Source organism: Capsicum annuum, chromosome 7 (genome assembly GCF_002878395.1).
Source record: "Capsicum annuum cultivar UCD-10X-F1 chromosome 7, UCD10Xv1.1, whole genome shotgun sequence".
NCBI lineage: Eukaryota > Viridiplantae > Streptophyta > Magnoliopsida > Solanales > Solanaceae > Capsicum > Capsicum annuum.
Genome location: NC_061117.1, coordinates 14908429 through 14920999, shown reverse-complemented (window position 1 = coordinate 14920999; position 12571 = coordinate 14908429).

The following is a 12571-nucleotide window of genomic DNA, read 5'->3' as shown; positions in this document are numbered from 1 at the left end:
CTCTTGTTGATGATGTACATGTTGTGAGTGTGGATACACTAGTTAATCCTATTGATGACTGAATTGACTCTTCTTGTAAGATCAATTTATGTCCACCTAGTATTGAAGCCAATGTGTTGAATGAAAGTGCATCATATATTGATTCTTTGCCTTTTATTGATGATGTGCATGTTGTGCGTGTGGATACACTATTTGATCCTATTAATGACTGAATTGACTCTTCTTATAAGATCAATTTATGTCCACCTAGTGTTGACACAATTGTGTTGAATGATAGTACATCATCTTGTGAGAATCGTATTGATCAACTTATGTGCAAAACTAGTCCACCACTTTAGGTTATGCGTGTTGTAATTAATACACCTTAAGTGAGTGAAGAATTTGAAAGTATTGATCAAAATTATAGAAGTGAACCCGTGAGCTTGCTCTTTGGTTATGATCCTAATGTTTGCTTGGCTCATAGGGATAATTATGTGCTTAAAATCTCTTTGAAACTTTATAATGAACCTTTAGAGAGTGAACTTTGTTGTTCCAAATCTACCCATGGGACATACCATTCTCTTTTTAAGTATAATATCTTATTTGAAGATATTATAATCACTCCTAATGAACCTTGTGGTGAGAATGATGTTAAAGGTATAACTTGTCTTAAAGGCTATAGCCTATATGCTATCCCACTAAGGTGTGACAACATTTCTCCTGAATATGAAAATCTCTTCTTGAAAGATGAGAGTACTCTTAGGGATAAGGAATGTGTAGTCTTGGAAAGGAATAACCAATTGGGTGATGAATGTTTTGATTTGCTTGAATATTTAAGAAACCCAATGGGCGGTTGTTCCTTGAAAAGTGATTGTGGATGTGCTCCTTTGTATTACACCCCACCTTTTTTTGATAATTATAAGGATGAATTGCTTTCTTCTTCTAAAGACTTAAGCAATAATTCCTTTGATTTTTGTGGTGGTATGTGTCTACTTGAAGGATCTTCTATAAGAGGAGAAAGTGTCCATTACTTGGAAATTACTTCTTCTTTTACTATGTGTGATCTTCTTGTTGAGAGTACTTATGGCGATGATATTGAAACTAGTGGTGAGTACATACATGATGACATCTTAGTAGAAGTTGACTTGAGTGATGCCTTTCTTTACTCTCTACTTGCTTTTAATGATATGTATGTTATTGTAAAGAGTATGCCGTGTAGTTTGGGTAAAGCCTACGGGAAATGGGAGTGTTGTCTAGACCCGTGTCTATGGCCACTCTTCCCAATTGACCCCGTGCCAAATATTGAAATGAAAATGTTAGTGCACCCAACTTTTTGCTTGGTCTACATGACAAGCGAAGTTTCATTCTTGAAAACCCGAGAGCAAAAATGTCATTGTCTCCTTGGGGTAATGTTTCTTAATGTGCATCCTTGCTTGACATAATTATGTTTAAATTGCATGAATCCCAACTTGTGGATGCCAAGTTTTCTATTTTCTTGAAGTAAAGGATGTGGATGTGCTTAAACGCTTTGTCTTCACCCGTGTATGCCTTTACACTTGATTCTTTCCTATACTACCTCTTTTCCTATGATGACATCCCTGCTAGTTTTGGATTTGTTTTATGTAGAGGTAGGAAATTTGTTGATTTGTCCACTTTTGTGAGTGATAATGCTATATGGATCTTATGTACTTTAGAACCAATCGAGGATCCACCCTTGGTGTGGTGTCTTGAAGAGATAAAGAAGCAATTGTGTCTTATGGCTCCTAAGATGAAGGTAGTTTTACCTTGTGGATTGTTTGATGCCATTAGGACTTTTGTAGTTACCTTATCTCTTGGTGTTTTCAATAGCCAAATCCTTTGTGCATATTAATAAGTTTTTAATAGTTAATTCAAAGAATCCTTGGTTATATTGCATGTATGTTCAACCATGGCATATTGAGATGATTTATTGTGCTAACCCTAACCCTCATGCCATGAGGAGTTTGTATTTATTTGTCCTTTCTTTGGTTTTGCAAGGTTTGGATTTGAGGTTGAATCCTTTTCAGGAAGGGGAGGATGATACGAGCCAAATGACCATCATAACTTTTGATGCCATCATTCGAGGCCAACACATAGAGAATCCAGTTTTGGACACCTTGAAGCTCGAGAGTATGCATGTGGAAGTCATTTTGGACACCTAATTTAGCAATTCCATGTGTGGAAGATTTATTGGAGGCTTTCCTTGATGAATACTCGAGGATCCAAAGGATTTTAAGAGTTGAAGTGTGAAGAAGGAGTCCTTACACTCCACGAACACCCCTTATTAAGGGTGTTTTGGTCTTTTTGTGCCTTTTTCTTTACACTCCATATGAGCCCTTTTCATTAAGGGTAGTTTGGTCATTTGATGTAATAGCTATAGATAGACTCCATTAGGTTTATTTTCTAGTTAGTTGATTATGGATAGTTGAAAGACATTAGAAGTCTTCTTCTTCTCTCTTTGAGAGTGTAGTGTAGGGCTTGGAAAAGCCAATTAATGTAGGGCTTGGAAAAGTCATTATTGATCTTAGCTTAGAAATGGTTGTTGTAAGGTGGAGTTGATTCCCTTAGCGTTCACCGAAAGAGTTTGATGTTGTTATTGCGGGTCTTAGAGGTCTTATCATTTGATACACAGTTTGGTCCTATTTCTTGTAGTCTCCTATGTCAAGCTATCTATCTAACTTTATTGCCTTTGTTTGTTATCTTATTTCTCTTGTTCTTCATCTCTTTAGGTCATTCTTATATCATTTGGTATCAAGAGCAAGGTTTGATTTTATTCCAACAAAATCAATCTTGGGATTGTTATCTTGAAAATTAAAAAAAAAGTGAAAAAGAAGAAAAAAAGAAAAAAGTTACTGTTCACATTTTTAGGGTTTTTCAATATTTGAGACTTGATTTTTGTGTGTTTTGTGTATTTCAAGTTTTAGATCCTTGTTCCTAACACTAGAAGAAGTGCAAAAAATTGAAAATCTCACCAAAAAAGTTGTTAATCTCGTTTTTGTGTTTGGGCAGATTTTTGAAACATATATCCACTTTGTTTTTGTGTGTTTTGTGAGTTTCTAGTGCTATATCCTTGTTCCCTAGCACTAATAGAGTCTATTTCTAAGATTTGAGCTAGATCCGAGTTATTTTGAACCTTCCACCATTGTTGAACTTTTGTTTGAAGGTTTTGGAGAGTGGATCTCGTGTGGATTATTGTGGTTGTGATGATTTGGAGCTGATTTTGTGATATTTGTGCTTAGCTTGGTAAAGAGACCTTAGATCTTCAAGAAAATTTCAATTTTGAGGTCATGTACCTTGTGGTCAAACGTTGGTCAACTCTTGAATATTTTTGTTGTTCTTCATCATCTTCATATTTTGTTGGAGAAGAATATTCAAAAAGGGGTGTTTGATCTTGAAAAAGGAGGAAAGAGAGTGTACTACTTGTTCAAGAAAATTTCCAAGCACCTTCCTAGGCATCCAAAAGAAAGAAGGAGGGAATAATCAAGTACAAGAACAAGTACAATTGAAAGTACAAGGAGGAACCATTTCAATTCAAATTCATTTGAGCTTGAAAAAGGCTCCAAACTTTGTGTTTTCTCCTCCAAAAACCAAAATTACACTCCCTTGATTGAAGATTGGCCAAAACACAACTCAAAGAACAAAAAAAATTGCAAATTTGACGTCCAACCACAAAGCTACCACTTCATCATTTTGGGACAACCAAATTTTGAGCTCAAATCTTGATTTCTTGGTTTCTATTCTTGATTCTTAGTTGCATTGTTGTTGAATCTAGTGCTAATTGACAAACTAGTAATTGTCTACTAGGTTGTGAGTTAGTTTTTAGTCCTTTCCTTTTGTGTTTTTGTTCTTTGTGTGCTTTTTTTGTTTTTAATTCATTGTAACTTTTTATTTCAAGTATGTAAGTAGAATTTTCTATTTTGTGTGTTGAGTCCATCAAATAAGAATCTATTCTGGCCGCTAAGTAGTGATTGACACCTTATTGACTACCGGAGTGTAAGCAACTTTCAATATTCGCCGCTCCAATTGTGAGGATCACAAAGATGAGTGTATACGAGTGTTGGTAGGAGCTTTTACTACTAACCTTGTTTGTTCATTTTATAGGTACGAGGTGATATAAGAGAGCCTCGGATTATTGTGACTACAACATGGAAGACTATGATTGTAGTGAGGGATTTTAAGGCTATGATGATAATGGAGATTATGGGGGCTATGAAAATAGCTATGATCAAGACATGGACAGAATTGAGAGTTACGGATTTGAGGGAGAAAATGAGATGAATGACGTGCCTAGTGCTTATGGTGAATATGGAAATGATGTAGGGCCTTGTGATGGTTCTTATGATGAAGTTGGGGCATGTGAGGAGTCTTACACTTCCCACTTCAAACCTAGAATTGGTGGAAGGTATAACCCCTTCCTTCGCAAAGCTTATGAGAGCTATGGTGAGAGTACACACATGGACTATGAAGATTCATATTTTTCACCTTGTAGTACATCTTATCAAGGTTAAAGTGGTGTAAATGGGTATACTAGCTATAGTGTAGGTTGTCCCATGAGAAGAAGAGAGAATACCTCTCCAAGGCCTAGGGGTACTCATTTGCCTTACAATGTTGATCTAAGAAGGAATGTTCACTCTGGAAAGGTGATCACTTATGGGGTACTGGGCTGCCTCATTGAAGTGAGGGGATTGCCACCAAACTGTGCCAACTTTATTTGTCCTTCTATTTCTAAGGACGTTTGTGTAGGTACCAACATAGAAAGTGGAGGAGAAAAAAATGCTAAAGGAGAAGATTCCCTTTAAAAGATTTGATAAGGGAAGCCTTAGTTGCTTCCAATGCTAGTGGAGGACCTTTACACCAAGGTAAAGAAGAATGTGCTCAAGAACTTCAATGTAAAATAGCTAACCCTTACACTTTTATGCATGTGAATGATGATTGTGTGGCTAGTAGCCCATTGAGTGTGAGTAGTAGCTTACCTATTTATGAGTCCATTAATTCTTTTTCTCTTGTTGATGATGTACATATTGTGAGTGTGGATACACTAGTTAATCCTATTAATGACCGAATTGACTCTTCTTGTAAGATCAATTTATGTCCACCTAGTGTTGAAGCCAATGTGTTGAATAAAAGTGCATCTTCTATTGATTCTTTGCCTTTTGTTGATGATGTGCATGTTGTGCGTGTAGATACACTAATTGATCCTATTAATGACCGAATTGACTTTCCGTGTAAGATCAATTTATGTCCACCTAGTTTTGATGCCATTGTATTTAATGATAGTACTTCATCTTGTGGAAATCATGTTGATAAACTTGTGTGCGAAACTAGTCCACCACTTGAGGTTATGTGTGTTGTAATTAATACACCTCAAGTGAGTAAAGAATTTGAAAATATTGGTCAAAATGATAGAAGTGAACCCGTGAGCTTGCCCTTTGGTTATGATTCTAATGTTTGCTTGGCTCATAGGGATAATTGTGTGCTTAAAACCTCTTTGAAACTTGATAATGAATCTTTAGAGAGTGAACTTGCTTGTTCCAAATCTGCCCACGGGATAGACCATTCTTTCTTTAGGAATAATATCTTGTTTGAAGATAGTATAATCACTCCTAATGAACCTTGTGGTGAGAATGATATTGAAGGTATAACTTGTCTTAAAGGCTATAGCCTATATTCTATCCCATTATGGCGTGACAACATTTTTCCTAAAGATGGAAATCTCTTTTTAAAAGATGAGAGTACTCTTAAGGGTAAGGAATATATATCCTTGGAAAGGAATAACCAATTGGGTGATGAATGCTTTGATTTGCTTGAATATTTAAGAAACCCAATAGGCAGTTGTTCCTTGAAAAGTGATTGCGGATGTGATCTTTTGTATGACACCCCACCTTTGTTTGATAATTATGAGGATGAATTGCTTGCTTGTTGTAAAGACTTAAGTAATAATCCCTTTGATTTTTGAGGTGGTATGTGTCTACTTGAAGGATCTTCTATAAGAGGAGAAAGTGTCCATTGCTTGGAAATTACTTCTTCTTTTACTATGTGTGACCTTATTATTGAGAGTACTTATGGCGATGATGTTGAAACTATGGGTGAGTACATACATGAAGACACCTTAGTAGAAGTTTATTTGAGTGATACCTTTCTCTACTTTCTACTTGCTTTTGATGATATGTATGTTATTGTAGAGAGTATGTTGTGTAGTTTGGGTGAACCCTACGGGAAATGGAAGTGTTGTCTAGACCCGTGTCTATGGCCACTCTTCCCATTTGACCCCCGTTCCAAATATAGAAATAAAAATGTTAGTGCACCCAACTTGTTGCTTTGTCTACATGACAAGCAAAGTTTCATTCTTGAAAACCCGAAGGCAAAAATGTCATTGTCTCCTTAGGGTAATGTTTCTAAATGTGCATCCTTGCTTGACACAATTGTGTTTAAATTACATGAATCTCAACTTGTGGATGCCAAGTTGTCTATTTGATTGAAGGAAAGGATGTGGATGTGCTTAAATGCTTTGTCTTCACCCGTGTATGCCTTTACACTTGATTCTTTCCTATACTACCTCTTTGCCTATGATGACATCCATGCTAGTTTTGGATTTGTTTTATGTAGAGGTAGGAAATTTGTTGGTTTTTCCACTTTTGTGAGTGATAATTCTATATGGATCATGTGGACTTTATAACCAATCAAGGCTCCACCCTTGGTGTGGTATCTTGAAGAGATAAAGAATCAATTGTGTCTTATGGCTCCTAAGATAAAGGTAGCTTTACATTGTGGATTGTTTGATGCCATTAGGACCTTTGTAGTTTCCTTATCTCTTGGTGATTTCAATAGCCGAATCCTTTGTGGATATTTTAATAAGTTTTAAAAATTTAATTCAAAGGATCCTTGGTTATATTGCAAGCATGTGCAACCTTGGCATGTTGAGATGATTTATTATGCTAACCCTAACCCTCATGCCATGAGGAGTTTGTATTTGTTTGTCCTTTCTTTGTTTTTGCAAGTTTTGGATTTGAGGTTGAATCTTTTTCAAGAAGGGGAGGATGACACAAGCCAAATGTCCATCATAACTTTTGAAGCTATCATTTGAGGCCAACACATGGAGAATCCGGTTTTGGACACCTTGAAGCCCGAGAGTATGCATGTGGACGTCATTTTGGACACTTAATAATGCAATTTAGTGTGTGGAATGTTTATTAAAGTCTTGCCTTGATGAATACCCGAGGCTCCAAAGGATTGCAAGAGTTGAAGTGTGAAGAAGGAGTCATTACACTCCATGAACACCCGTTATTAAGGGTGTTTTAGTTTTTTTGTGCCTTTTTCTTTACTCTCCATAGGAGCCCTTTTCATTAAGGGTAGTTTGGTCATTTGATGTAATAGCTATAGATAAACTCCATTAGGCTTATTTTCTAGTTAGTTGATTATGGATATATGAAAGAAATTGAAAGTCTTCTTCTTCTCTCTTTGAGAGTATAGTGTAGGGCTTGGAAAAGCCAAGTAGTGTAGGGCTTAGAAAAGTCATTATTGATCTTATCTTAGAAATGGTGGTTGTAAGGAGGAGTTGATTCCCTTAGAGGTCACGATAAGAGTTTGGTGTTGTTATTGCGGGTCTTAAGGATCTAATCATTTGATACACTGTTGATTTCTATTTCTTGTAATCTCGTATGCCAAGCTATCTATCTTACTTTATTGCATTTGTTTGTTATCATATTTCTCTTAGTCTTCATCTCTTTAGGTCATTCTTATATCACATGGGGGATGAAGTAGACAAAAATCCTTCAACGAACCATCGGTAATAGCTAGCCACACCTAAGAAACTCCTAATATCTGACGGAGAAATAGGTTTGGACCAGTTTCTCATTGCTTCGGTGTTTTAAGGGTCAACTCTAATGCCATCACTGGAAACAATATGACCAAGGAAAGCTACTGATCTTAGCCAAAATTCACACTTACTGAATTTAGTGAACTCATGGGCTCTAAGACTTTGTAATACTACTCTTTGGTGGTATGCATGATCACTTTCATTACGGAAATAGACAAGAATATCGTCAATCAACACTATGACGAACATGTCCAAGTAATATTTGAACACTCTATTCATCAAGTTCATAAAAGTTGTTGGGGCTTTTGTAAAACCAAAAGATATGACTAGGAATTCAGAGTAACCATACCAAGTTCTAAAAGCTATTTTTGGTATTTCATATTCTCTGACTCTGAGCTGATGATAACCGGATCTGAGGTCTATCTTACAAAAGTAACTGGCACCCAGAAGTTGGTCAAACAAGTCATCGATTCTTGGGAGTGGATACTTATTCTTGATGGCGACTTTGTTCAACTGGCGGTAATCGATACACATACGAAGAGAACCGTCTTTCTTTCACATGAAAAGGACTGGAGCACCCTATGGGGAAACACTGGGCCTAATGAACCCCTTATCTAAAAGATCTCTTAATTAATCTTTCAACTCTTTGAGTTCTGCTGGAGACATTTTGTATGGTGGAATAGAGATAGGTTGGGTATCTGGAAGTACGTCTATTTCGAAGTCAATTTCCCTTTCAGGAGGAACTCCAGGAAGATCTTCAGGGAACACATCTGGAAATTCCCTTAGTAATGAAACTGACTCGAGATTTGGAGTCTCTGAACTAGAGTCTTTAACTCGACAAGATGATAAACACACCCCCTGGATATTATTTTCCTTGCTCTAAGACATGAAACAAGCTGACCCCTAAATATTGAAGCACTACCCTTCCATTCAAGAACTGGTTCATTCTGAAACTGAAAATAAACAACTTTGTTTCTACAATCAACTAAAACATAGCATGAGTGGAGCCAATCCATGCTGAGAATGACATCAAAATCAATCATCTCTAACTCCACAAGATCAACTGAAGTGACTTTCTGGGATATTATGAGCAGATAGTTCCTGTATACCTGTCTAGCTACAATAGAGACACCTATTGGGGTAGACATTGAGAAAAGTTCTACTAAAGTCTCAGGACTGACACCAAAATCTATAGCTATGTAAGGGATTACAATAGAAAGAGAAGCTCCAGGATCTAACAAAGCATAAACATGTAAATAAAAGACATGTAACGTACCAATAACTATATCAGGAGAATTTTCTTGATCTCGTCGGGACTGAAGTGCATACAATCTGTTTGGGCGCTGACTACTGGTGGCATCGGAAGCGGCATCCTGCTGAGTCGGGTGACCATATTGAACTGAGGGATGACTGGGCTGACCCTACTGACTACTCTGTGGGAAATCCCTGATCCTGTGTCCTGGCTTGCCATACCCAAAACATACATCACTGCCAGCTCTACGCACACCTTGATGGTTTCTACCACATTTCTAGCAAAGAGGATTTGTGCGACCACTTTTCATACTTTCCTGGGGTTTAGGGCCTGGCACCCTATCCTGATTATCATTTCTAGGCTTCAGTTCTGGCACACTAGGTGAAGATGGAGCTGGGGCTTAAGATTTCTGATGGAATTAAGGACGATTACCACCCTCCGATCTCGACTGAGCAAAATTGAAGCTACCTATTCTGGCCCTCTTACTCTCCCTCTCTTTTTTTTTAAACTTTTGCTCCTCAATATATTGAGCATGGACCATCAACTTAGACAAGTCCATCTCCTTAATCAGCATCATAGTCCTATAATCTTTAACTACGCTATCAGCTATACTAGAGACAAACTTACTCATCCTAGACCTGCCATCAGACACAACATTAGGAGCATACTTAGCTAGCCGAGTAAACTTAAGAGAATACTCCTTCACACTCATGTTTCCATACCTTAGATTAATAAACTCCTTCACCTTAGCTTTCCTTAACTCCAAGGGAAAGATCCTATCTAGAAAATTTATAGCAAACTTCTCTCATTCAATAGGTCCTGCATCTGCCCCTCTATCTTTCTTCCACTGCTTATACCAGGTATGAGCAACATCCTGCAACTGGTAAGCAACCAACTCTACACTCTCACTAGAAGTTACACCCATAATATCAGTTATCTTCTAAACCATGTCGAGGAATTCCTGCGGATCCTCATCAGACTTAGATCCCGAAAATAGCGGAGGGTTTTTTGGGTAAAGTCTCGAATACTAGCTGCAGCAATACTGGCCACTAGAACAGATGGGATGACAGTTGGTTGATTATTCTGGGTTGCTACTCAGTGAGATAAGGTAGTGAATGCTGCTCTAAATTTCGCACGAGAGACAGGCTTGTTTAGGGGATCTTCCTGAACAGGTGGAGGTGCGGGCGGATTCCCGTTTCTCCTTCCTTTAGTCTTTCTGAGAGGCATACTCCGTAAACAAAAAGAAAATTAGATTAGAAAGGGAGTTTAAATTGATCTCATGCTCAATTGCACGACATGAACACTAAAAGAAGGGAAACTTTTCCTAAAACATATTGTAGCTTCTTGCCCATAAGTGTGGTGCGCTTCACACCCATGCACAAGACTCTACTTAACACGGCTTTCAAACTCTCTTGGACACTTTAAAACCTTAGGCTCTAAAACCAAGTTTGTAATTCCTTGAGAGTACACCCCTAATGTCACACGGTGCCTACAGCCCCTGAAGGACCACAAGCTAACCCATGCTAGTACCAGCTGTGAGAGCTGAATAAAATAACAGAGAACATGAGCGGAACTTAACTAAAAATACCATAAGGTTTTAAAGACTAAAATAATACTGAATTGAAATACTGAAAATATTTATCTAAAAATAATACTATAAGATTGTCAATAACATCTGATAACTGAATAACTAACTGAAAGTGTTCGAAAGCCTCTAACTGACTGACTGTGTAGTTGATGGGAAGAGTCCCTAACTAACTCCGACTGACTACTAATCTAAACTGAAATAAACATAAATGGTCCTCAGAACATAAGGACTCACCACTGCTACTGCTACTGATGCATTGGGAGATCTAGGTGTGGTCGGGAACCTAGGCTTTTGAACTTATGATATGAGACATCATAAAGCAAGAAACGAGCATGTGGTTAGTACTTTGAATGTACTGGTATGCTAAATGGGGTTAGCCTATTATGCATGGGTTCATGTACATGAAGAAGAACTAACTATAAATATGGCATGAGATAACTAATGTATAGCATGCATAAAAGTTATAAAATTTGAGAATGCATGACCTAGCATATGACATGAAACTGGGATAGTCTATAAACTGACATACTGAAATACTGATACTGTACAACTAGTGACTATATTCCATGGTCAAGCAAGCCTGAAACTAAGTAACGACTGAAACTGTGGGAGTTATCATCTAACCGACATGCCTCAAAATAAGTTAAAAGGGGACCAACCTGTAACTCCAGTTGGAAGGGTGTCAGTACCGTGCCACGGGTACTAACACTGGCTGTGTGGATCAACTAAAGTGTTGTCCCGAAGTACTAAGAGTCACCCTCAACTAGCAGGGCCCTAATGAGATATGTGTTAACACCCAACTGGCAGGTTAACATCTCAACCTGTGCTGGCTATGTAATTCTGGAATGAAGGGATTGCTACTAAAGGTCACACCCTCAACTAGCAGGTGAGCCCTCATCCCTGGGTTCGCTTGGTGCTAAATCCTACTCCGAACTGAACTGACTCTAATTACTGAACTGAATTGAGCTTACTGACATGATGTACTTACTGAACTGACAGTTCTATATCTGACAATGCTAAGACTAAGTAAACAACTAAGTTTTCGGGTATTCATAACCCCCAATACTCAATAGCAATGACAACAAGATCATACCAACACTTTGAGAACATGACATGTAATCAACATTCAAAACTCATTCTTTGAGGCATTTTATCAAACACTTGCAATCCGCGGCTTAAGTAAGGAAGTAGTTTTTAAAGCATGTAGTGGTAGCATGATTTTTCTACTAAATCCCCAAAATAAGGCTTAAATCAGCAAACAATACCATTCAAACATGTAGGGTTTAATAACAACAACAATTTCATGGTAATATGATATAAACTTGGAATTCATGGAAATCTATAGGCAAAATTTATGGGAACATGTAAAAATCATAACTTTAAACTTAAACTTGGATTCTTGGGCTCCATGGGTGAAATGGACCCATGCATGAATATTTAACATACCTTAATTAATAATTTTTGAAAGTTCTTGTGAATTTCTTGAGAATTGATCTTGAATGTTGAAGGGGCTAGGGTTTGTTCTTGAGAGGGAATGCTTTTGACTTTGAGAGGATTGTGAAAAATGAGGCAATAATGTTGTTTTGGAACCTAAATCCCGTGTTAAGGTGAGGAAAAAATACTGAAATACCCTTCTAGACCCGGGATTAAATAAGCTAAAAAGTGTCGAGTGACGTGATTGGTGATGTTGCGTCGCTCAGCTGACGCGTTGACCCTATCAACACAATGGGCGACGCATCGCAGTCTTATCACATTGACTTGTTGTTTTGAACATCCAAACAAACCTCAAACCTTGTCCAAAAAATTCAAAACTCATCCGAAATGAATTATTGACAACCCTGGTCATGAATTAACTTAGGAACCAACTGTTCGGGGTAAGGAAGGTCTAGAATAAAATCATCAAAGTTTAAAGGAAAAA